The sequence below is a fragment of the Pelodiscus sinensis genome, chromosome 2 (genome assembly GCF_052426305.1).
Source record: "Pelodiscus sinensis isolate ZL-2025 chromosome 2, ASM5242630v1, whole genome shotgun sequence".
Classification (NCBI taxonomy): Eukaryota; Metazoa; Chordata; order Testudines; family Trionychidae; genus Pelodiscus; species Pelodiscus sinensis.
The window spans coordinates 180,108,546-180,130,893 of NC_143053.1; the positions used below are offsets into that span (position 1 = coordinate 180,108,546).

The 22,348-nt window shown below is 43.5% G+C and overlaps 1 protein-coding gene and 1 long non-coding RNA gene across 5 annotated transcripts in view; one reads left to right on the top strand and one right to left on the bottom strand.

Annotated features, from left to right (window-relative positions):
* Positions 1-7,217, bottom strand: part of CTNNB1 (catenin beta 1) — a 29,770-nt gene extending 22,553 nt beyond the window's left edge. Inside the window, 1 exon segment of the mRNA NM_001286932.1 lies at positions 7,185-7,217. The gene's annotated coding sequence lies outside the window, so the exon portion shown is untranslated.
* Positions 7,218-7,363: 146 nt separating this feature from the next.
* LOC102447363 (uncharacterized) lies at positions 7,364-15,499 on the top strand. Of its 4 annotated transcripts, none has more exons than XR_012901905.2 (5): positions 7,371-7,501; positions 8,004-9,386; positions 10,544-10,632; positions 11,100-11,162; positions 14,970-15,499. It is a non-coding gene; the product is annotated as an uncharacterized LOC102447363 (long non-coding RNA). The 4 variants fall into 4 exon arrangements; XR_012901904.2 differs by having other exon boundaries at positions 8,004-9,287; XR_016348935.1 differs by lacking the exon at positions 8,004-9,386 and having other exon boundaries at positions 7,364-7,501; positions 13,353-15,499.
* Positions 15,500-22,348: the final 6,849 nt, after the last annotated feature.

Here is a 22,348-nt window from a genome sequence, read left to right on the forward strand (position 1 = left end):
AACTTGAAAGCCCCAACATTGAGTCTACTGTGCTGCAATACATGAAGCTAGGTTACTGATTTTAAAAGTAACTGAACAGTGTTGTATTGATTGCAAAGTTTCAGGTAGTAAGCCCAGTCTTCCTCTACACCAAGCCTGCACAACTCAGAAAGTGGCAAGGGCCATATTACTCCAAAGAAGACAGCTGTGGGCCACAAGTAGGAATGCTCTCCCAAAAAATACTGAACACACGGACTAAAAATTTGTGTCGAGCAAAAACTGGTCTCTCCTGCACCTTGCCACTTGGTGCCTTCCCTTTTCTCCTGACCTGCTCCCCTCAACACAAGCCCCTTCCCCGGCTTCTCCCTTCCAATTTGCGAGGCTGCCGGAGCCTTTTTAAATCCAGCAATCACTGACTGACATCACAATGCCACGTCATGCCAGCGTCCTGGCATCAGCTGGCATCCTGTCCTCTGTCTTGCACCCTGCCTCCTCGCACCGAAGCTGCATACAGGCAGCCTGGCAGTGAGAATCGCCACACTTCCCCCTCCCCAGCAGCACTTTGCTCCTCCGCCCGGCTGATCAGATGGAGCCGCGCTACCAGTAGTCAGCACGGGCCGCACAGTGAGCCCCTGCGGGCCGCATGCGGCCTGCAGGCAGTATATTGTGCAGGCCTGCTCTACACCATCTGTTAACCTACTGGAGATGGACACCGTTGTATATCAGGGATAGATGAAGCGGTACTGTCACCACATGACCATTTTATAGTATTTCTTTGTACTGGAAAAGCACTTTCAGTTTAATGTCCTTGTAATGCATCATATGGACATTTGATCCAAATTACTTGAAGCCATTAAGCCAGTCAATACATAAAAATTCTGATCCCTTCCCACTGCCTATCACAGCTTCAGACTTGGATGCTAGACTACGAAGTATTGAGGCAGCTACAAAAAACTAACTTGGCGTAAGCTAGTCTGGTGTTTCTCAAACTGTGCTCTGCGGAGCCTCAGGGCTCTGCGAGACATCTCCAGGGGCTCTGCGAGATTGACAAACTGAAAACATCAATAGGTACAACACATACAATCAGTGGACTGCTGGGGCTCCGCATAAGTTTACATATAAAGGGCTCCAGAGCCCAAAGAGTTTGAGAACTGCTGAGCTGTTCAATACATAGGGTAAGAGCACAGACTTAATGTTTATGTAAGTCATTTGTACTATGAGTAGCAGTCTCCCAGCAATATCCAGTTATTTACTCTTGCAGATCGTTCTAGACTCACACTGAATTTGATATATTCTTAAGAAAACCTAATCTAAAGGTTTGCAAGAGAAAGACTCTGAACTATAGCATCACTATTGATTATGTCACCAGCCAGTAGATCAGGATCCACTAGTAGATCTTGAAGCCTCTGATAGGTGATCCTGACTGGTTGGGCTAGGAAGCATTGTCACTTGAGTTGCCCCACCACCCACTGTCATGCTGCTCTTGCCCTCTGCCTTGGAGCTGCTCCCCGGGAGCCTTCTGCTCGCTGAGCAGGGGGTGCTGGTGTCAGAGTGTCCCTCCCCTCTCACCCTGTACCCTATCTCCATACAGAGAGAAAGGGTGGAGGGAGCTTGGCAATGAAAAAAAAATCTATCACTCACATACTGTATGTGTCTGTCATTCTCAGACACGGTCTTTCACTCTCATCCAAACACATACGTATGTGGGGGAGGTGCTATTACTTCTTTCACTGCTTGCAAAGTGGGTAATTTTGGTTTTTGACTCGTCTGTGCACTTCATAGTTCATTTCTCTTAAAAAATTAAATTTGAATGTAATTACTGAGTTCTAAAATGCCGAATGTCGTGGCTACAGTAATTATCTCTATGGTATTTGCTGCTCCGGAGAAGTGACTGACATGTCCGAGAAAGGCGGAACAGGGGTTCTCCATATGCTAGCCATGCCTGCAAACACCACTCCTGCAATTCCCATTGTTCAACAACAGGGAACCATGGCCAGTAGAAGCCGTGGGCTCAGGCAGGGCTTGTAGATGAGGGGCAGCACCTGGCAATATGGAACCATTGCTGTACATGCCAGCTACTTTCAGGAGTGTTTCAGGCCAGCGCAGGAGAAAGCCTGCCTTAACCCTACTGCCCTACCAGTTAAGCAGTCTCAGTTAAATAATGCCCAGTCACAGCATGCATCCTGAATCCCTGTCCCAGTCCAGAACCTTCTGCATCCAGCCTCCTGCTCCAGACATGGGTTCCCTGTACCCAAACTCCTTCCTATAGCTTGCACCCTGAACCCCATCCTGGACCCCAATCTCCTGCCATGGGCTACACCCAGAGTCCTTCTTGATAAGGGCCAGCAATGTGGGGGGGAAGTGAGTAGTTGAGGGACTAGTTTATTATCCAACAAGCTTTTGCTTATCGCATTGTTGACTAGACACTTGCATCCCTAATCCATAGGCCAAAAAAATTCTGATGCTGTGTCCACAACGTGGCCTTAAACCCAGTTATTTGCAGTCATTCCAGCAAAGCACTGTAAAGTCAGATTTTGCAATGAATGCAATTCCAATTTGTTCATATGCTTTTGTTATCTAATCTTAGCAAGCTACAGCAACAGTATGAATGTACAAATATGGTTTACGAAAACAGCTTCTCCTACACACAAGACACCATTTTAAAGCCACATTGAAATCTTACAACATTAATCAACTACATTTTATAAAGCTGGACTATTGTACTATGAAGATTTAGAAAGTCATACACAGCAAAGCAGGCCCTCTGAAGATCACTATAGCTTAAAAGTAGAATACCTTCCATCAATCTGTGAGTCCATTTATTGCCAAAAAAGGGCAATATTTGTCCCACAAAGTTGAGACTGGCACAGCATGGTTGCGTCTGTTAAAGATGCATCTCTTCCGCCTCTTCAATTGTGCATAAAGCTCTCTAATTAGCATGAAGTAACTTACAAGCAGAGGACCCAAAAGATTCTACAGGTCCTTTTATATTAGTGTTGTACTTCAAAACAAGTCTGAAAACAATCATAGTTCTGTGTTTCTTTAAAAGTTAACAAAACATGCTCAGTTAGACTGACTATTCCTATACATCTCGAACCTCTCTAGTCCGACACCCTCGGGACCTGATGGAATCTGAACCACAGAATTTTCCAGACCATGGGAAGTAAATATTGTTTAGTGACATGACCAACATTTCCACAGCTTACTGGGCTCTTAAAAGATTTAGGGGTAAAATTTGAGCTAAACAGCATAGAATACTGAGGAACTAGGACTGGGTGGCTGTAAACAAACTTTATGGGACCATGGGAAATATGGCCACACCCATAAAAAGCGGACATCCAGTTAACTAAAAATTGTTCCAGATGATAGATGTTTGAGCCAGACAACTCTGGACTAGAGAGGTTCAACCTGTACAATATAAAATAGTACTTGTTATGCACCATTCAAGCAAAATCAGTATTACAGGACTTGAAGGGGTCTTCCAGATTTTTTTTTTAATCTACCTTTGGCAAATAAAGCAAGGAAGCAAAAATTGTGTCTTGACAGTCAGCAAGGTCCCCATCATAACACATTCACAGTTCCAGCTACTCTTAGGAATGGCTTATGCTAAAGTAGTTGTTACCCATTTCCACAATATTGTTCAGCCTTTGTTTATGCTCGCCTTCCAGAAAATCCAAAATTTATTAAAATTACATATAATTGATCTCAAAGTTGTTTACTGTGGTTTCATACTGTAATGAGCTATAATCCCTTAAAGTTGGAATCAATTTAAAAGTGTGATATGGCAGCAATTTGAGTAGTACCATATACAAAAACCACATTGAAGACAGTCTAGACCTAAGAAAGGACCCCAAACATCCATGCCAAGAGCTGTGCCTTAATTAGTTAATGTTCTCTTCAAAGCTTTTACACAGAACTTTACATTTTATGAAGATGTGTTGAGAGAACAAAGTAGAACTCTATACCCATGTGCCCATTTGTAAAGCAGCCTCAACACTGTAATACCCTGCATCAAAGTTCTGCTGCTAGACTTTGCTTATGCAGAAGTGTATTTACCTGATTCAACCAGGTGTTAGATTCTCACAAATCTTTGCACTAAGACAGAACTGAATACACTACTTATGTATTTAATGTTTCCCCATTAGTTTCCACAGCTTAAAATATAAGAAATTGAGTTGTTAAATTTAGATACAAAGGACACATCAGAAAGCTGAGAATTTGTAAGACCAGTGGCTGGACTAGCAAACCTGTCAGTCTTATTCCATGAACGGAATAATTTGGAAATACAGGCACTCATAAAATGTATTTCAACTCCTTGACAAAAATCAGAAGGCGGCAAAGTGGATATTAGCAAAGTTTGACAATATTCAGAGTCTGATCAACCTCTTTCATTTAACTTAGTCATCTGTATGTAGCATTTGCACATCTCCCTGAGGGAGAGTCAGATTTTTGGTCACTTCAGGGGAAACAAGTACTATTGCTAAGCCAATGAGAAATACACAAAATATTTACTATAATAACTACAGATTTCAAAATTCCCTTTTATCATTTGAATGCTATTCCTATCCACTTCTAAATCAGATTAACAGCACTATTTGTTACAATGGCTGTTTAACCACTGTTCCCTTTTTGAGTGCATTAATTTTATAGCCAGTGTATCTCCAGAGACAAAAGAAAACTGAAGAGAAAGTTAACACTGCATGAATCACTCAAGAAAGCAGGTCAACTGGTTTTGAACCTCTCCCACATGGAAGTTGATATAATGAAGGGGAAGAGGGAGAAGTAGAATGTGTAGCAGGCACTGGAAATACTTTGCAGGTTTTTATAAAGCTGTGAATTACTGTAATACTGCTATTCTTCAATGTGGCACATTTATAAGATCTGATCTATTCAGTTAACACTATTCTAAGAAGTGGATGACAGTATCCAGTCAGATCAGCATATCAAGAAAATCTCACAAGTTTAAAAGGAGGACTTTGCCTCACCCACTCTTTATGATGACAGTTTTCCTTGATAAACCTGCTCTAGCCCAGGGCAGCAGGCACTTAATTTGTAAAACTAAGTTACCTTACAAATGACAGCAACTAACACACCAAAGTGACAAATGCTAGCTACCCAGCCACAGTTACACAACCCTATTTTTTAAACCCTGAATTAGAACCGCATAACCAGATGAAAGTCTTGAGTTCTGTAAAGAGACACTTCCAAAAAAAAAAAAAAAAAAAAAACAAAAATCTTGCTTACATGCCTTAAAAGTAGAAATAGCTCAAGTCAAAAAGCTTAGGACACTTGAGGCAATAGGAAATAGTTGAAGCCACTCTGAGTTGGCTACAAGATGTAGATTCTACTGAAGTCATGAAGCACAAGTTGTGCAGTAAATTAACATTAACTGTTGTGTCAGAGCAACCTCTATAGCCAGCCTACAAGTCTCTTCAGTTCTACATTTTTGAAGACTGTTTGTATTAAAAAATGGCAGTCAAACACTAGGCTCCTCAAATCAAAGTATACATTTAACAGTATATTAATGCAATTTATAGAATGGTGAAATTTCAGGGTGTTCAGCTCTTAAAGCTGATTTGGGTATCTAAAATTTTATTTTTCAACAGCGCCAAGCATCCAGCATCTGCCATTGATGCCAATGGGATCCACAGACTAGTGTCTTTAGATAAAGATTTTAACTGCCTAAGACAAGTGTGTTAAATTTGTAGGCATTCAACACATTACTAGTTAACTAACAGAATCTAAGGTGAGTAACTTGGCCAAATAGGACTTCACATGCCAGCCCAAAGGAGATAAATCCTAATACAGAATACAAGCAACTTTAAGATCAGAGGAAGCGGTCCTGTTCATTCGGGACAGTTTCTAATCTGAGCCTACTATACTCTCAGAGTCCCCATTTTACTGAAACCCCTCCTTGACTTCCTTCCACCGACCTCAGCATACCAGCCCAGCCTCTTTCCAGTCACCACTTGCATACTTGGGGGAGGGGAGGACCACAGATGTCTGGAAGATAGGAAGCACGGGAACAAGAGACGACCCACACAGAAGAGATCAAGAAAATACAGCCAGCGTTTACAACTGATTCAGTGTTGCTATCCCCCCCCCAAAAAAATCTCCCTACGCAGTTAGCATTGCATAAAGGGCTTTTCCTCCAAAAATCGTACGGAAAGCCACCTTTTCACTTAAAAAAAAAAAAAAAAGAGTAGAGACACTACCAGTGGTTTTTTTTAGTGTATCAAGTTTCTTTTAAGGAAAGAGCCAAGAAACAAAATTAAGATTTCTGATTTGTTTTAAGGCATCGCTGTCCCAAGAATGGCCAGTGTTTTTAATAAATCGTTAAGACTTCAGTTTGGGCAAAAAGCCCGAAACTATGAACGTAAAAGATGCCTGAACTTTTATTTTTAAGTTTTACATAAGCCGGGGGGGGGGGGGGGGGAGAGAGGAGAGAAGAAGAGTGCAAGTCTGGTCGCCTCCCCTCAGAAGGATCAGCTCTCTCCCACAACACGCTGCATATTCGGAAATGGCCTAATCCAAAGCCAGCAAGTCCCCCTCCCCCGGTAGGAAAGCCTCAAGACACCTCGCTCTTTCTTTAGAGAGACTCCAGCTAGTTGGGTTGTTTTAAACTCGCTCGGGCTACACCCCGCTCCGCAGCAGCCACTACTCAAAACACCCCACAGCGGCAGGGACACCACCAGGCGCCTCTCCCGCAAGCACAACACGCAGCGGAGACAAAAGCCCAGAGCGCAACAGATAACAGCGGCCGCAGTCCAGCAGCACGTTCGTTAGAATTACACCGTCCAAACAAACCCGAACCCGCTTCCCTCCCCCACAGCCGCCCGCTCCCGGAGCCGCGCCGGAACGCCCGCCACAGAGCGCGGAGCCCCCGGGACCGGCCTCCCACCCCAGCGCCCGGCTGCAAACAACGCGCCTCCCGCCACCCCGGCCAGCGGTCCGGCAGCCTCCCGCGAGGCGCCTCAGCTGCCGCCCCGGCCACTCAAGTGTCCGGACCGCCCCGAGCCAGTGCCCCGTGTCCGAGTGACCCCCCCCCCACGCTCCGGCCAGGCCCAGCGCGGGCCTCCCGCCCGGGCAACCCCCCCCCCCCCAGCCTCCCACCCCCGCACAGCCCGGAGCGAGGCTCCCGCACGCCCGGCTCCCCCGCCGGGCTAAGGGAGGGAAGCGGGAAATGAGCAGAAAGCGCCACTGACACCGCCGGGAGGCAAGAGCGCAAGGTCCCGCAGCCCTGGTCTCCGGCCGCAGCCGCCGCCGCCGCCGCCGCCTCCGGTCGGTCGCCGCCGGACACTCCCCTGCCGCTGCCGCCGAACCAAGCGAGAGGCTTAAAATGGCGTCGCTCGCAAGGAGGTTCTTATAGGGCGCGCGAGGCGAGGCTGTATCCTGCCGCCGCTGCCGGGCTCGGCGCGCAGCATTCCACAGGCACCCAAGCGCCCGGGCAGGGGGAGGAGAAATAGTGCCCGGCTCCCTGGGCGGAGGGAGACAAAGGGCAGCTGTGCGCCACCCGCCGAAGGTAGCTCGCCCCTGCGGAGGGCGCTGGGGGGAGGCGGGCGGAGTTGCACAAGGGGGAGGGGGTGGGGAGTCTGGGAACACAGGCGGGAGCGGGGGCGCTGTGGAGAACAAGGCAGGATGGGAGCAGTGATCCAGCCGAGAGGGAGGTGTGATGAGGCCAGGATGGGGAGGGGCGGCGGAGACACCTTCTTCGGGAGGTTGGGACGAGGCTGGTTCCTTCCTGCCTGGGAGAGAAGTTGCTGCTGGGGGAACAGCACCAGCGTGTTGTTCTTAAAGGGGCAGTAACCACTTGGCAAGGGATCAGCTGCTGGTTCCCCTCAACCCCTCCCCCCCCAACGAATTAGGAGTTACGGACCGGGCTGAGGGATTTTTACACTCCCCTAAGCTATCGAAAGTGGCGTCGAGTTTCCCCCAAGGCTTGCTGCGGGGCGCAGAGCTAATAACAAGCCCTCTGCGCCTTTGCGTTTCCCGCACCGCTGATTAAACTTTCTGATTTGCGACAGGGAACAAAAAATGATCGTTTCCGAAAGCGGCTTGCAAAACACAACAACGACGGCCCCTCCCCGTCCCGCTCACACTGTGCCCGGCTGGAGGCACACGGTGCCCTGCTTTCCGCCACTCCTTGAAAAAAAAAAAAGTGGCGGTGAGTCTGGGGAAGGTGGTTATGACTGAGACTCATTCACGTAGGCGGAAACGCGTTCTGCAATTCCTTTATAAATATTTGTCAGGAAGCTGTTGCCAAAGAAAGTATCTAGTTATGCAATGGCTTTATGGGAGAAACTCGACTTTTTCGCCTTCTGGAGGAGTTTTAAAAACAGGAAAATAGTATGAATTACACATGCTTTCCCACTGCATGCACGATCTTGCACATCCACTTCAGCCTCTGCATGCCTATTGCAAACTCTTTTACAGACTTTTTCACTAGCAAAATATGTTCAATATATCAAGTAGATAGTTAAACTATAATAAGAGACACAATTTAGCGCATGAGCATGGATACAAATGAAGAGTGTATTCTAAAAAAAAAACCCACACAGCTAGAACAAAACCACGGCATTTTTTTAATGCATGATTTTGCAGTAGCAAAATAAGGTTTTTTAACGTACGCAGAGTGGTGTTTTTGTTGAGTTTTTATATGCGTTTTCTTCGTATATCATATTGCACTAGCCACATATCTTTTATAGTGCCTCTTTTTTGTATCTGCACTGGATGTAATTCACATAAGCTCTTTTTGCTCCTATCTGATCGTGTATCTGCTCTTCAGAGGAAAAAATATATATATACACACACAGCGGCTCTTTCTTTGTATGCTTAATCTTGCACTAGCGGGATGTTTTAAACTGGCATTTGATGTTGCACTGGCTAGACTTATTATGCAGTCTCTTTGCACGCGCGATTTTGCACCGGTAAAGTATATTTCAGGCAAACAAAACAACCGCCTACATTTGGACTTTGTTTGCCGTGTTGCCTGTTGCCTGGCGTGGGAAAGGAAGATGCTTTAAACTTTAAAGTCTTCTACATAGGACCGAAAGTGGTTCGCCCGCTGCTCGCTCTCGCGTTGCCTGTGCCAAGGCGCCCAGGTCATTAAGGGCGCGTTGTCACTGGGTCCGCTCGGCCCCGTGTTTACCTTAGGTCCCACCGCAGCCTCCCAGGCTCCGCCTCAGCCATCCCAAGGGGTGGGGTTCGGGGCTGGAATGGCGAGCGGCTCTTGGGTGCCAGGAGGCCACGTGGGGAAGCGAGGCGGCCTCTTCTTCCCTCCCCCTGTTCAGCCCACTCCTCGCACGCAGGTAAAGCGGGGCACCGGCAGAGCAGAGCCGGGGTGGGACAACATTAGAGGCTTTCTCAACTGGGGGAGACTTATGTCACTGTTACAATGGGCTTTCAAGGTATTGCTCTTTAACGGTCTCAACCCCCCCCCCCATTTTAGGGCATGTAGCAATCTTCAGACTGCTTCTCGCAGTCATTGCCCTGTGAGGGGCCATTCTCCCACAAGCTGTCCCAGCTCCAAAACCCAAGTCCTAGCCTGTATGTGCCGTAGGCATAATGTGTAGTTAGGGGGCGTTATGCCTCTAACTCCAAGAAAGTACTGGGGGTCCTTACATTAGCTAATATATGGCTGCTAAATATACCTCCTGACTGTTGCACTGCATGCCTGACTGAAAGAATCCCCCAATAATCTCAGAAGAAACAAATAAAAGAACCAGGCGAAATAAAACATTCTTCTCGGAAGGTTTGAGACTCAGTATCTGGCCAACATCCAGCAGGAGGAAATCTCTATTGTTCATTAAAATATTTCTGTTTTAAGCACAAAGGTTAGCACAAATGCCCTGTTAGTGGCATTCAGTTTGCATCAGGATTTTTCATTCTGCATTATGACAGCTTTCCAAGGCAGTATGGTTTTGGGGAATTAGGTTGGATACTAGCCGCAAAAGAGCTTGATTCTTTGTGAAACTCCTTGTCTCCCCAGTTACTTTGCTGCATGACCTTGGGAAAATGAATCATATATGTCTTAACTTCACCCTCTGTAAAATGGGGATAATATTTCTGACTGTTAGTATCTTTCACCTGAGAATCTCTGCAGTGGAAAGTATTGTTATTGCCAAATTCACCATAAGCAATTCTTTTGGGTCCTTGATAACAACAGTAGAATCAGTTAAATGCCCTTGATACATTGCATGGTCCCAGATACCTTTCAGACTCTCTTTGTGTGCTATCCCACCCCCTGAGGTCTGAGGGGACAGGGAATGCTGGAGTCTGGTTTTTTTCAGGAAGAGTAGTCTGTTTGCTTCTGGCCTCAGGACTGTGGACTGCTCTTCTTTTTGACATGAGGACCACTGGAATGAACCTCTTTTAAAGGAGGTTTTAAATTATGAATCTCAGAATGCCTTCAGCAGATTGTGTTGCTTTATAGTGAGTTTAAGAGGAGTTATAAGATTGTATATTTTTAGTCATTTAATCTGTACTAGATTTATTGCAGAGTTGCTAAGTTACTTTTGTATCTAGGCAGTAGTCAATTAACATTTTGATTTGGTTTGGTTTACAGTATTTAGTCAATGAGCAGTTTGACTATTTACCAGATACTTTCTGTTTGGTGGAGATAGCTGAGAAGAGCCATTGCTTTAATAGCTATATGTAAGTCTTATAATTGCAATTTACTTTAACTTGTAATAGCACTTTGTTTTATTACAGATGTTTCTAAAATACAATGTAATATGGTACAGTATGAAAAAGGGAAACATTTTGTCTTGGCTATTAGAATTCAGGGCTTCAGTTAATTAATTCACAATAAACAATGGAGAATATACAATCACTCTACTTATTCTCTCCTCAATCCCCAAGCTTTCATATTATATATATAGGTTTTTTTTTAAAGACCTGATTAGTATTTTAATAGATTTATTTTTGGTAAGTGTTTGTTAGTTATCTATACTGGAGACTTCTTTAAAAAAAAGTCAAACAGCCTTCTGGCAAGACCATTGTGTATTTCTGCAGTGAGACATGTTTGCTGCAAAAGAGAACTTCTTGGTTAAATTTTAAAAAGATAATGATTTAAATGTCTTTTTTAGCCTTTTTTAACATCCTTGACATTGTTTTTGCAGCGTCAACTTTTAACTCCGCATCACAGTAGGGAGCAGCTCAAACAGAAAAAAAAACGGATAAAGGTAAATTTCGTTGGTCACCTTTCTTGCTAAGGCAATTGGAATATAGCTATGTCTTAAAACACATAGTAAAGGAAAAGTTGCAATGGTATTTATATGTACTCAAAGCAGAATGAACAATTAAAGATATATTTAAGTAATAGGGCCCAAATCTTTGATTTCCCATGTTAAAAAGTAATTGATTTCTAACCATGCACATTTTTTGTACAGATTACAGACTAAGTTATAATATTGTTAAAATGCTAAACTAAAAAAATAACAATTTAGCAACACCACAATCCTGCATGTTGGCCATTTAACAAAATTCTTCCATTGAAATTAAATGTGCAGTGTATAAAAACAGTTTTGCACTTTTGATGAAACATGTGGTATGGCAGAAAAATGCTTGTAGTGTTCAAATATTCTACCTGAGACATAATTAAGTAATGTAATGCTTATTGCATAGTTGGGAAATATATTTTATTAATACAAGTCAGAAACTTTGATGTAGTGAAGCAAAGTGCTATCTGTTAGCAGATACTTAAAAAAGAAAGAATTAGCCAAGTTTCAGATATTGATCAGGTTTGCTTTTCTCATAAAATAATGAGATACAAAATGTTGCACATATCTTGGTTGTACACCATCTTCTTGAAATGAAGACAGACAGTAAAACATTAATAAATTAATTGAAAATGTATGTCAAAACAGCTGGTCAGCTAATTGAAATTACATAAAATAGAACATTCTGTAAGTGTTGTTCCAAATATTAGAAATTGTTATTAGTGACCACAAATAATCATTAGTGACCAACACAGTTTGTTTAATCAAAAAGCCTATTATTTCATTTTTGTTTTTTCTTCTTGAGACATGCATCATCTCTGTTATCCACCTTAATTTGTGTGAAAGCCAGCAGCAATTTAACTTTATTTTTCAGATATGTTTTAGAAACTGAAAAAGTCTTTTACTGATTTAGCAGCAGAGACATTAACTCATCACAATACCTGATTATTGGCATATTAAGCAGTAGATACAGTAAAACTGAACAAACAAAAATGGAAGCTTTGCCATTACCAAATACATACATCTTAACTACTAACCAAATTAATAAACAAATTACTTTGCTTTTATAATATTAATCATTGATAATAATGATCAAGGCCAACAGAAATCCACAATTCTGTTCTCTTTTTTAATTTTGTCAGGATCTATGGGATACTGAATATAAGTTTTCATTTAAAATATATATATATATATATATATATATATACACACACACACACATATATATATATATATATATATGTATGTCTGACTTACTGACTATGTACCTGGCCTTCCTAGTTTAAAGGAATGTGTGAGTGATTGCTGTGTTCAGCCAGCCTTGCAGAAAAACTAGCGCAAACTAAAACAATAGACGCAAAGGTGCACTACCTACCTCCTCTCTCCCACACAGCTCCATCCACAAGAAGCCATTTATTTTTCATCTGGGTAACCCTTTAAATGTCAGTACTGTAGAAAGACGAATGCTATATGTGATCTGAACCAAAAACACTAAACACTGAATTGGTGTTTTTTAAAAAATGTTCCATTTCAGGCCTGTTTTTTGTGATTAGGACAGATTTTCCTATTTAGAGTGACCTTTCCTAATTAATATGTAATCTGAAAATATTAGACATCCAGATAAGAGTTGCATTTAACAGACCTACAAATAGGCTATTTTTGGACTAGCTGTTCAGTTTTGCAGTACATCTTATAGCTCAATTAATCTTTTGATTTCTTTCCAGCTGCAAAGGCTAAGTAGTTGTAAATACCTCTTGTCAATCTAGAAAGTTGGCTACTCTCACACAAGCAAGTAAGAAAGATTCCACTGGGCAAATTCAATGGGAGTTGCTCTGAAAACTTTCATTTGGGTATGCAGCGTAGTTGTAGTAATTCATGGCAGGCTTGTAATTATACAAAAGAAACAATATATATCTTAGTTCTTGGTTCTGAATTTTTTGCAGTATGGAATATGGTTATCATCACCATGCTCTAGAAGTATTTACGGTCATCATTGAAAGAATATGAGTAATGGAGACAATAGCTAGATACTGAAATGACACGAAGCGCTTACAGTATGTTTTCCTTTCAGTGTTCTTTCAATGCAGAGTAAATATCATTCCAGCTCTTAGAAATGATCATTCTTTCCTTCTTTTTATTTCAAAATGGTTGCAGATTTTTCATTCACGAAAAGGTTAAAGGCGTTTCCCCATCGCAAGAGGGATTATCTTACCAGAGGATTCTGGGACTGCAGATGTATACTGCGGCAAAATCCTAAATTCATCGGAAAAAAATCATTTCCAGACCCCAGCTGCCAAAAATAATAGAATTATAGTAAATCATTGATAAGATTAAAACATAAACCCGTTTTTACATTCTAAAGTGTTTTAAAACATGAGTCTTTTCTCTCAATTCATTTCTTAAATAATGCAAATTTTAAAGTAGCTTTCCTATCCTAAGCACGCAGCGCCATGAAATCGATAATTTTTGATCTTTTGGTTAGTAGGCAACATGGTGAGCTATTGCAGTGACTGCAGGCAGCAGACATGTTCTTGTCAGCTAAAAATTTTCATATTGTTTTTGAGCCATTGAGACTTGTAGATGGGATAGAGCCAGTTATACCTTCAGTTCGCACTTTGCTGTCGAGACGTAAAACAGCACAGTTTTAGATACACATATAAATATAGATATAGATTTTAAAAACAAGAAGCATTACTGGATTTTAAACAAAAAATTATGTAAAAAGAATGGCTGGTGTGATTATAATCACATCATGCAGGGTCCACGGTTTCCATTTAGTGAAATTTCGCAGAGGGCAACTTCTTAAGAACATCCCTGCTGTGCAGAGTGAAAAGCATGAACAAACCAAAGACAGAATTCATCTGTGTTTATATTTTACAGACAATGAAAAACCTACTCTTTGTATGCCTTTTTTTCCACCTTATTATTTCATGAAAACTGCAGCATTTTCCCCACCCCCATCCGAATTCTCACCACCCAGCACTGCGGTGTTCGGTGTTTCTTTCTCTCTTTTTTTCCCTCCCTCTTCTTCTTTTTTGCTTTCACAAATTCTGCACGCGCCATCTTTGTCTATTGTTATTCTTTTCTAATTTCAGTTACCCATTCTCTTTCAAATCAGTTAATAAATAGAATGCTAAATGCCTGATGAATGCTTGCGTGTTTAATTTTGTTCCCCATTTTGCTCAAAAAAATACACCCCCCCACCCTACCCCAAGAATTTTCTAATAGTACCGTAACCTGTTGTGTGTAGTGGTTATAAAAATATTAACATAATAGCAACAGCTGCAGCCTAAATAGAAGCTATGAGATAATTAATGTGCTACAACAAATTAATTTGCTGCAGGTGCTTGTGCTCTGAACTGCGTAACCCACGCCATTTCAAGTCTGAGTACAATTACTATTCTCTCCACATGCTAAAACAAAATGCAGAGCGAAAATATCTTGTTGTTATAAATATCTTGTGTGTCTGTTGTCAAAGACCATCCTCCCTCCTGCACGTTTGAGCCATCGGTAGAGAAGAGTGGAACAGGCAATTAAAAAACCCTAATAGAAATTTATATATATTTAAAGACGCTCCTGTGATATGTCTAGGCTTGAAGATGTAATGTATGCCTATATATTAAATTACACCAATCATCTCTAACCTGTATTCCAGTGCTTTGTGGGTAAAGACATACTGAGGTATTGCATATGTATAATTGGGAAGGTGTAGGTTGTAAACATCTCAATAGTAACTGATGCAAATTTGTATATTTTCCATTTGCTTTATAGCAGAGAAAAGCAATTGTATTTGCAGTTCATCTTATGGAATCTGCAGTGAATTAGATGAAGAATTTTACTCTCCTCTCTGATAAACAGTGTTAATGGGAGCCAGTTACTAGTTTACCTTTAAGAAATATGCCAAGTAACACACTGCAGCTCCGGAAGGGTACAAGGACAGGAAGCTGAGTGAAGCTAAACCGCCCAGATACAACTATCCATTTTCATTCTTGCGCTACAGTGTGAAGACTAACTTTGTGCATGTAAAAAGAACATACAGATATGATTGCCTTAAATCTTGTGAACAAGCTTAACTAAGGTTGAAGTTTAGAACTAAATTGTTCTGATTTTTCTTCATTAACATTCTATTAATGGAAAATAGTTTTCTGTCTTCATTACCATGATGCACCCTGCATGCTTTTGAATATGTAATTAAGGCTAAGAATGATATATTGTGTATTTTAAAATACTGCTGGTTCGTTGAGTAATCTTAAAAAATGTTATTCTGTAATCTAAATAAAGTAATAATATGTGTATCTTAACAGGGAACTATAAAATTAATTTCCTGAAGACTGCATAGATTTCATCTGTATTTTTGTTTAACTTACCAGTGAGCACCTGCAGGGAAACTTGATGCTGAAACACTACTTGCACTGTGCTCTGGCTGCACATTTTTGAGCCATTAAAAAAATATACTTAAAAGGTCTGATGAGGTGTCCTTACTCACACTAGTCAATGCTTACGGACATGAGTAGTCCTACAAAAGTAATTTGGATTACTCAGGTGAACAAGAGGATGGGTCACATAAATAGGCCCTAAACTAGACTTTGTATACCTAGAATGTCCCAGACCTAAATGAGAACTACCTACAACTATCAGTTAATCAAAGATCTATATACTCCACCAGTGACATTTTCTTGGTGAATATGAAAGCTTTGGTATCAGAGTCTATTTTAGTTCTTCTGTTCTTCTCATCTACTTTAAGAGCCTGATTCTTACATCCTTACAGATGCCAAGCTTCTCTTGTTGTCAATATTTATTTTGCCAGGGTAATAACTACAAGATAAATCCCTATATTTTATGGATTCCAGTAATGTCCATAACAATTTATCATAATGTTCCATCCCCAAAAAAGAATTATCCAGTTTATTAAAATGTACCATTACTTCGCATATGTAGCTCCATACAACAAAAATCAAAAAGGCCTTTTCTCAAAATGTATATTTCTATTGGACACATTTTTTCTTCTCCTACATAAAGCTGGTATTATATATAACATGGACAGTGTTAGGCTTCATGCTTGGCAGGGGGGCTGGGCTTTGGGTGGATGGGGTGAGGCTGGCGGCAGCAAGCCCAGAGCATGTCCCCACTCCAGGCAGGCCTCAGAACTACCCAGAGAGCACTGCCCAGCATTTAATGGGCCAGGAACAACTGCCCCCTTTGTCTTCCACTAGGGATGTAAAATCCCGATATCCCAATTAATCAGTTAGGGTATGTCTACACTGCATCCCTAGTTCGGACTACGGGTGCAAATGGAGATGACCGAAGTAGTTAATGAAGCTGGGATTTAAATATCCCGTGCTTCATTAACATGATCTCGCCGGCGCGCTAGTTCGAATCACAGCTGATTTGAACCAGGAAGTAAAGCCCTTAGTCCGAACTAATGTTACTCCTCATTTTAATGTTTAATCTAACATTTAACTGGTTAACTGACTAAGTGGGATTCTGGGAGGGGGACTGCTCCAACCAGGCTCGTGCAGTCCCCAGCCTGCAGATCTCCTCCTGGCTGGTGACCTTGCACAGGGGCCCATTGGTCAGGGAGCTGCTCTCTGGGAACCAGTTAACCATTACCCTGTAAGCATCATCCAGTAAGGATTAACTGACTACACGTTCACATTCCAACCTGCCCCCACCTTCCTTCCTCCATTGGTGGGCCTGATCTTTGGAGTACCACCAAAAACCCTGTCTGACTTGGAATCCTAGTTAAGAGTCAATCTCTTAGAAAAATACGATGGAGTGATATAGTCTTGTTCCAAATTCGGGGCCATGTTTGGCTTTGAGTTGATTTCAATAGGACTGCTGATTAAATACTGAGGCTATGTCTAGACTGCAAGCCTCTTTCGAAAGAGGCTCTTTCGAAAGATACTTTTGAAAGAGCCTCTTTTGAAAGAGAGCGTCTAGACTGCACGCGGAATTTTGAAAAAGCAAGCCGCTTTTTCGAAAGAAAGCACCCAGTGAGTCTGGATGCTCTCTTTCTAAAAAGCCTGTTTGCTTTCAAGAACGCCTTCTTTCGAAAGAGCACTTTCAAAAGAAGGCGTTCTTCCTCGTGGAATTAGGTTTACCACCGTCAAAAGAAAAGCCGCGTTCTTTCGATTTAATTTCGAAAGAACGCGGCTGCAGTCTAGACGCAGGTGAAGTTTTTTCGAAAAAAGGCTACTTTTTTCGAAAAAACCCCTGAGTCTGGACACAGCCTGACAGTACAATATGACTGAAGGAATAAAGTATAACTATGTTATTCAAGAATAGGAATTTCTATACTATCATTATTCTAGAGTAGAAATAATTAACTTGTCAACAAATTGTAACTTTGTTTTCTGTCTGAAGTACTTAGCTATTCCCCCTCCCCCCATTCCCATTGTATCTGAGCACCTCAAATGTGTAAATTGTCACCACAATATCCTTGGCAGTATTATTATTGTCCCAAATTTACAAATAGGGAACTGAGGGTGTGTAAAGGACAGCTTTTAAAAGGTATTTAGGTATCCAAGAAGGCAGTCAAGTTCTGGCTGGGATTTTCAAAAGGGCCTAGCTGTGTAACTCCCATTGAAAGGAGTTACTTTTGGAAAGTCTCACTAAGTACCACGTGCGTGGATACAAAATTGGTATCCACAACTGCATCTGCAAAAATGATTTGCAGACATCTGCATCTGCTACCCGCATGTATAAAGTTTGCAGGGTTTGATGTACAAAATGTGTATACTCATCCGCAAAAATGAGCCGCAGATATCCACCTCCACAGATGTGGCTACCCATGGTTATAAAGTTGATATGTAACAAGTCTGTCTTTTATGGGCTACAGTGACCGAAGATTCAGTTTTATTATGACTATTGACCAAGAGCCCAGTCCTGTGAGTTCCTGAGCACAAGCTACAGTAAGTCTTCCTCTAGGAAATGAGGGAAATCAATGGGACTGTTCACATATTCACAGTCAAGCACATATGTGAGTGCTTTGCTGCATCAAGGTCTATGGAACCTGTCCTCTGCAGGAATAAAAAGCCTTTATTTGAATTTCGTCCATTGCAATTTATGTAAATCCCACCTAACCAGAATACATTTCTGTGCTTGCACTCTTACGGGGCACTGTCAAGTGGAAATCTAGTCAATATTAACAAATAAGTTAAAAGCACTTTCATATGGTACATCTTCCCTTGAGTTCCCCGCTAATTTTTATGGGGTTTGCAGTAGCATTTTTTGTTTGTTTTTGTTTGTTTCTAAAAAAAAAGTCTCCACGCTGGTTCTCACCTCGAGTCTTCAGTGTTGCTAGTGCTCCAGGTTTGTCTTGGAATCACCAGGAATGAAAGATTTAGCCATGTGATGAAACTTCCCTGAATATATCCAACCAAAATTAACAATGTAGTCTTCATTCCCCCAACTCCGTGGGGAGCCTGGTTCTACAGATCCATGCCAAGAGATACACCCACATGACCACAGCAGCCCTGTAAATTCACTTTTCCAGGTAAATATGGGACTCCAGGAGTGACAGTAAGCCAGGCCTGCACAACTCAGAAAGCGGCGAGGGCCATATTACTCCAAAGAAAACAGCTGCAGGCTGCAAGGGTAGGTTTTGAGGGGGTGATACTTTATTAAGAATTTTTCCATTAAATCAGGCCTGCACAACATACGGCTCCCAATGCCCTTACCCTCTCCTCTCCCAGCATCACCCTGTCCCCCTCCCACTGACACCTCCCCTCCTGCCCTTTTGCTCATTGTCTCCATTTGGCCCCCTGGCATTGATCTCTCCTGAACCCTGCCCCTTCGAGTCTTCCCCTTTCTCCTGACCTGCCCTCCTTCCCTCAGCACAAGCCCCTTCCCATCCCCTACCTGGCTTCTGCCTTCCAGTTTGCGGGGCTGCTGGAGCCTGTTTGAATCCAGGGGGTCGCCAGCCATGACATCACGACACCACGTCACGCCAGCATCCTGACGTCTGCCGGCGTCCTGCACTCTGGCTTGCGCCCTGCCTCCTCGCACCAGAGCTAAGGTAAACAGAATCGCTGCACTTCCTCCTCCCCAGTGGCGCTCCGCTCCTCTGCCCGGCCGGTGGATCGGATGGGGCTGCATCGCCCGTAGTTGTCACGGGCCGCACAGTGAGCCCCTGCAGGCCGCATGTGGCCCACGGGCCATATGTTGTGCAGGCCTGCAGTAAGCACCCATGCCCACCCTCTTTGGCCTATCCATTTATATCCCTCTTCTTCAATACAGACTGTGCTGAGAGATTCTCAGAGGTTCTGAGATGTGGGACACTGTCGCAAAAGAGAATGGTCCCCTTTTGCCTACAGAAGGGGAGGATGTGGGTAGGAAGGACCCTGCACACATGAATCAAGCAGAGGATACTTTGACCACTGGTAATGGCTAAAAATCTCTGTCACCAACAAAGCTGAATCTGGTGGTTTGAGCTTGGGGCTTCGATTCAAGATTTCCAAGCGCTACTCTCACCTTTTTTGCTAATTCACCGTGTGACTCTGTCAGCCTCTCTGTGCCTCACATCACCTATCTCCAGAAGCACTGTGGGTATGTCTAAACTGCAAAGTTAATTCGAAAGCACAGCCGTGACTTCGAATTAATTTGTAATAGTGGAGCGCTTAATTCAAATTTGGTAAACCTCATTCTATGAGGAATAATGCCAAATTCGAAATAGCTATTTTGAATTAAGTGCTGTGTAGACACTTAATTCGAAATAGGAGGCCTCCAGCCCTTCCCAGGGAGCACTGGTGGCCTCTCTGGGCACAGCCAGGAAAACTTACTCTCCTCTCCCCCAGCCCTGGAGCCATTAAAGGGGTAGACTCTGGCCACAGTGCCCTTGCCAGCTCCAAGCCTGCCAGCCCAGAGCCAGCAGTGGCCACTGGGGCCCCTGACCCAGTGACCCCAAAACATGAGCCAGCAAGCCACTGGCAGCCAGCCCTCCACCGCACCCCAGGAGCAGTCTGCCAGCTTCCAGGAGCCTGATGGGCTGGAGAAGGCAGACACCTTCCTGGTCCAGGGTGGAGATCATGGACCTTATTCAGGTTTGGGAGGGATGCCCCCAATGTCCATGATCTCCGCACTAGACGGAGGAATGCAGCTGTCTATGGCAAGATAGCTGCCAGCCTGGCCACCAAAGGCCACATGTGAACCCAGGAGCAGGTTTGCATGAAAATCAAGTTGGTCTGGTGAGACCCCAAACCCTGGGCCCTGAGCTTCCCCTCCCTCTTCTTCCCCTTGCTTCCCCCTTCCAGCTCCCTCCTCCCAGGTTTCCTCCTCCCCTCTCCCACCCTCTCTCTTTCCCTCTCCCACCTCTTTTTCCCAGTCTCCCCAGAGGTTCATTTCCTCTCCCCCAGTTTTGTTCAATAAACCCAGTTTCTATTTTTGAACAGATGTGGTTTTTGTCTGACATCAGGAAGGGGGGCTAGGAAGGGGTAAGTGGAAGGACATGAGGGAGGAATGGGGCACAGGCCCCCGGTGGGAAGGACCGGGGTGGCTCTGAGGGCTCCTCGGAGTGGATGCTCTCCCGCAGGGCCTCCTGGATCCTGACAGCCCCCCGATGAACACGGATGGCAATCTGCAGCAAGTGCAGCCGGGCTGATCTGCAGCAAGTGCACCGGCATGCTCAGGGGCAGTTCTGGCTCCATGTGGCCAAGTGCTGTGGTGTCCCGAGTGCGGGCACTCCAAGATAGGACTGCTTTGCTGTCTCTCATCGAGGTAGACAAGCAAGTGGGGAACCCTGAGAACTGTCTGTCTGGGGTGGAGGTAGGAGCCCTTTAAGCACGGAGCTCAGTTAGCCTCAGGCAGCAGCCCCATACCACTAACTCCTAACCTGATGCCCTGCTGGCACTGGTTCCAGCCAGGCTTAACTTCGGTTCATGGTCCACTCAATGTGGACACGCTATTTCGAAATAGCAAAACGCTATTTCAGGAAAAGGCTGCTTCTCAGGAGACAGTACTTAGACACCCTGAATAGCAGCCATTTCCTTCTACAGGTGAAACCTTTCTAGTCAAGCATCCTCGGGACTTCACCCGTGCCAAACCAGAGAATTTGCCAGCCCATGGGAGGTCAACATTGTCTAGCAGCATTCCACTGCTTACTGGATTCTTAGAAGACACTTAGGGGTAAATTAGAGCTAAATAACAGCTCAGAACTTTCAGAGTTAGGACTGGTGGCTGTAAATAAATTTTACGGAACCGCAGGAAACTTGGCCACTCCCATGATGAGTGGACATTTGGCTAACTAAAATCATGCTGGACCATGGACATTGCCAGACCACAGGGTGCCAAACTAGAGGATTTCAACCTGTGCAAGCTACTTCCTTAATCACTCCCTGATTTTGCCACTGCTCAGTCCCTGTGCACTACCCCCAGTTCCGATTTAGGAGTCACACAGCTTACCAAATGGGTTTTGTTATCAATTAATATTGCTGCATAATGGTGCAGAATTTAGTACAGGTCTGCTGCATAAATTGTGCAGTGAGGCCTTCCAATTTTAAGTTTGATATGGCATAAGGTATGAGGGGCATCAAATTTGACTGAGCTCATGCTACAGAAAGAAGAGGGAGCTAAGTAGGAGCCTGGCAGGGGTCAGGGATTCTCAGTGCAAATAGGGAAAAATCCTAATCTTAGAAAGACTCTCCTTTGAAGATCTCAGAAGACAGAAACTCAATCCTTTTCCCAGTTGCAAGCAGCTCCTCTTTCCATAACATCCTGCCCCTACAGAGGTAGGGTGGGAGGGAAAGCAAGTTGTCAGTGGTCACATCATTCCCCCTCCATCCACTCTGCAGATCACTGTTGTTGGAGGGGTTCCCCTTGATGACCCTGTAGTACTAGAGATGGATGGCACATGCCTCTCCATTGTAACTTATTAACAGATCGCATTTGTCGGTAAAGAGCAACTAAACATTCCTGTGTGATACTGGTAATAGCATCTGGGAGTCTTCTTTGCTTTCAAACCTATTTAATTAACAAACGTTCAGAGCTATATTCATGTTACAAGTCTCCCTGGGTAGTCTACACAGCAGGGCTAAAGTCAAATTAAGTTACGCAACTTGAGCTACGTCAATTGCGTAGCTTAAGTTGAAATAGCTTATTTCGGCTTTTGACAATGTCTACACAGCAGGAAGTTGAAGGAAGAACGCTCTTCCTCT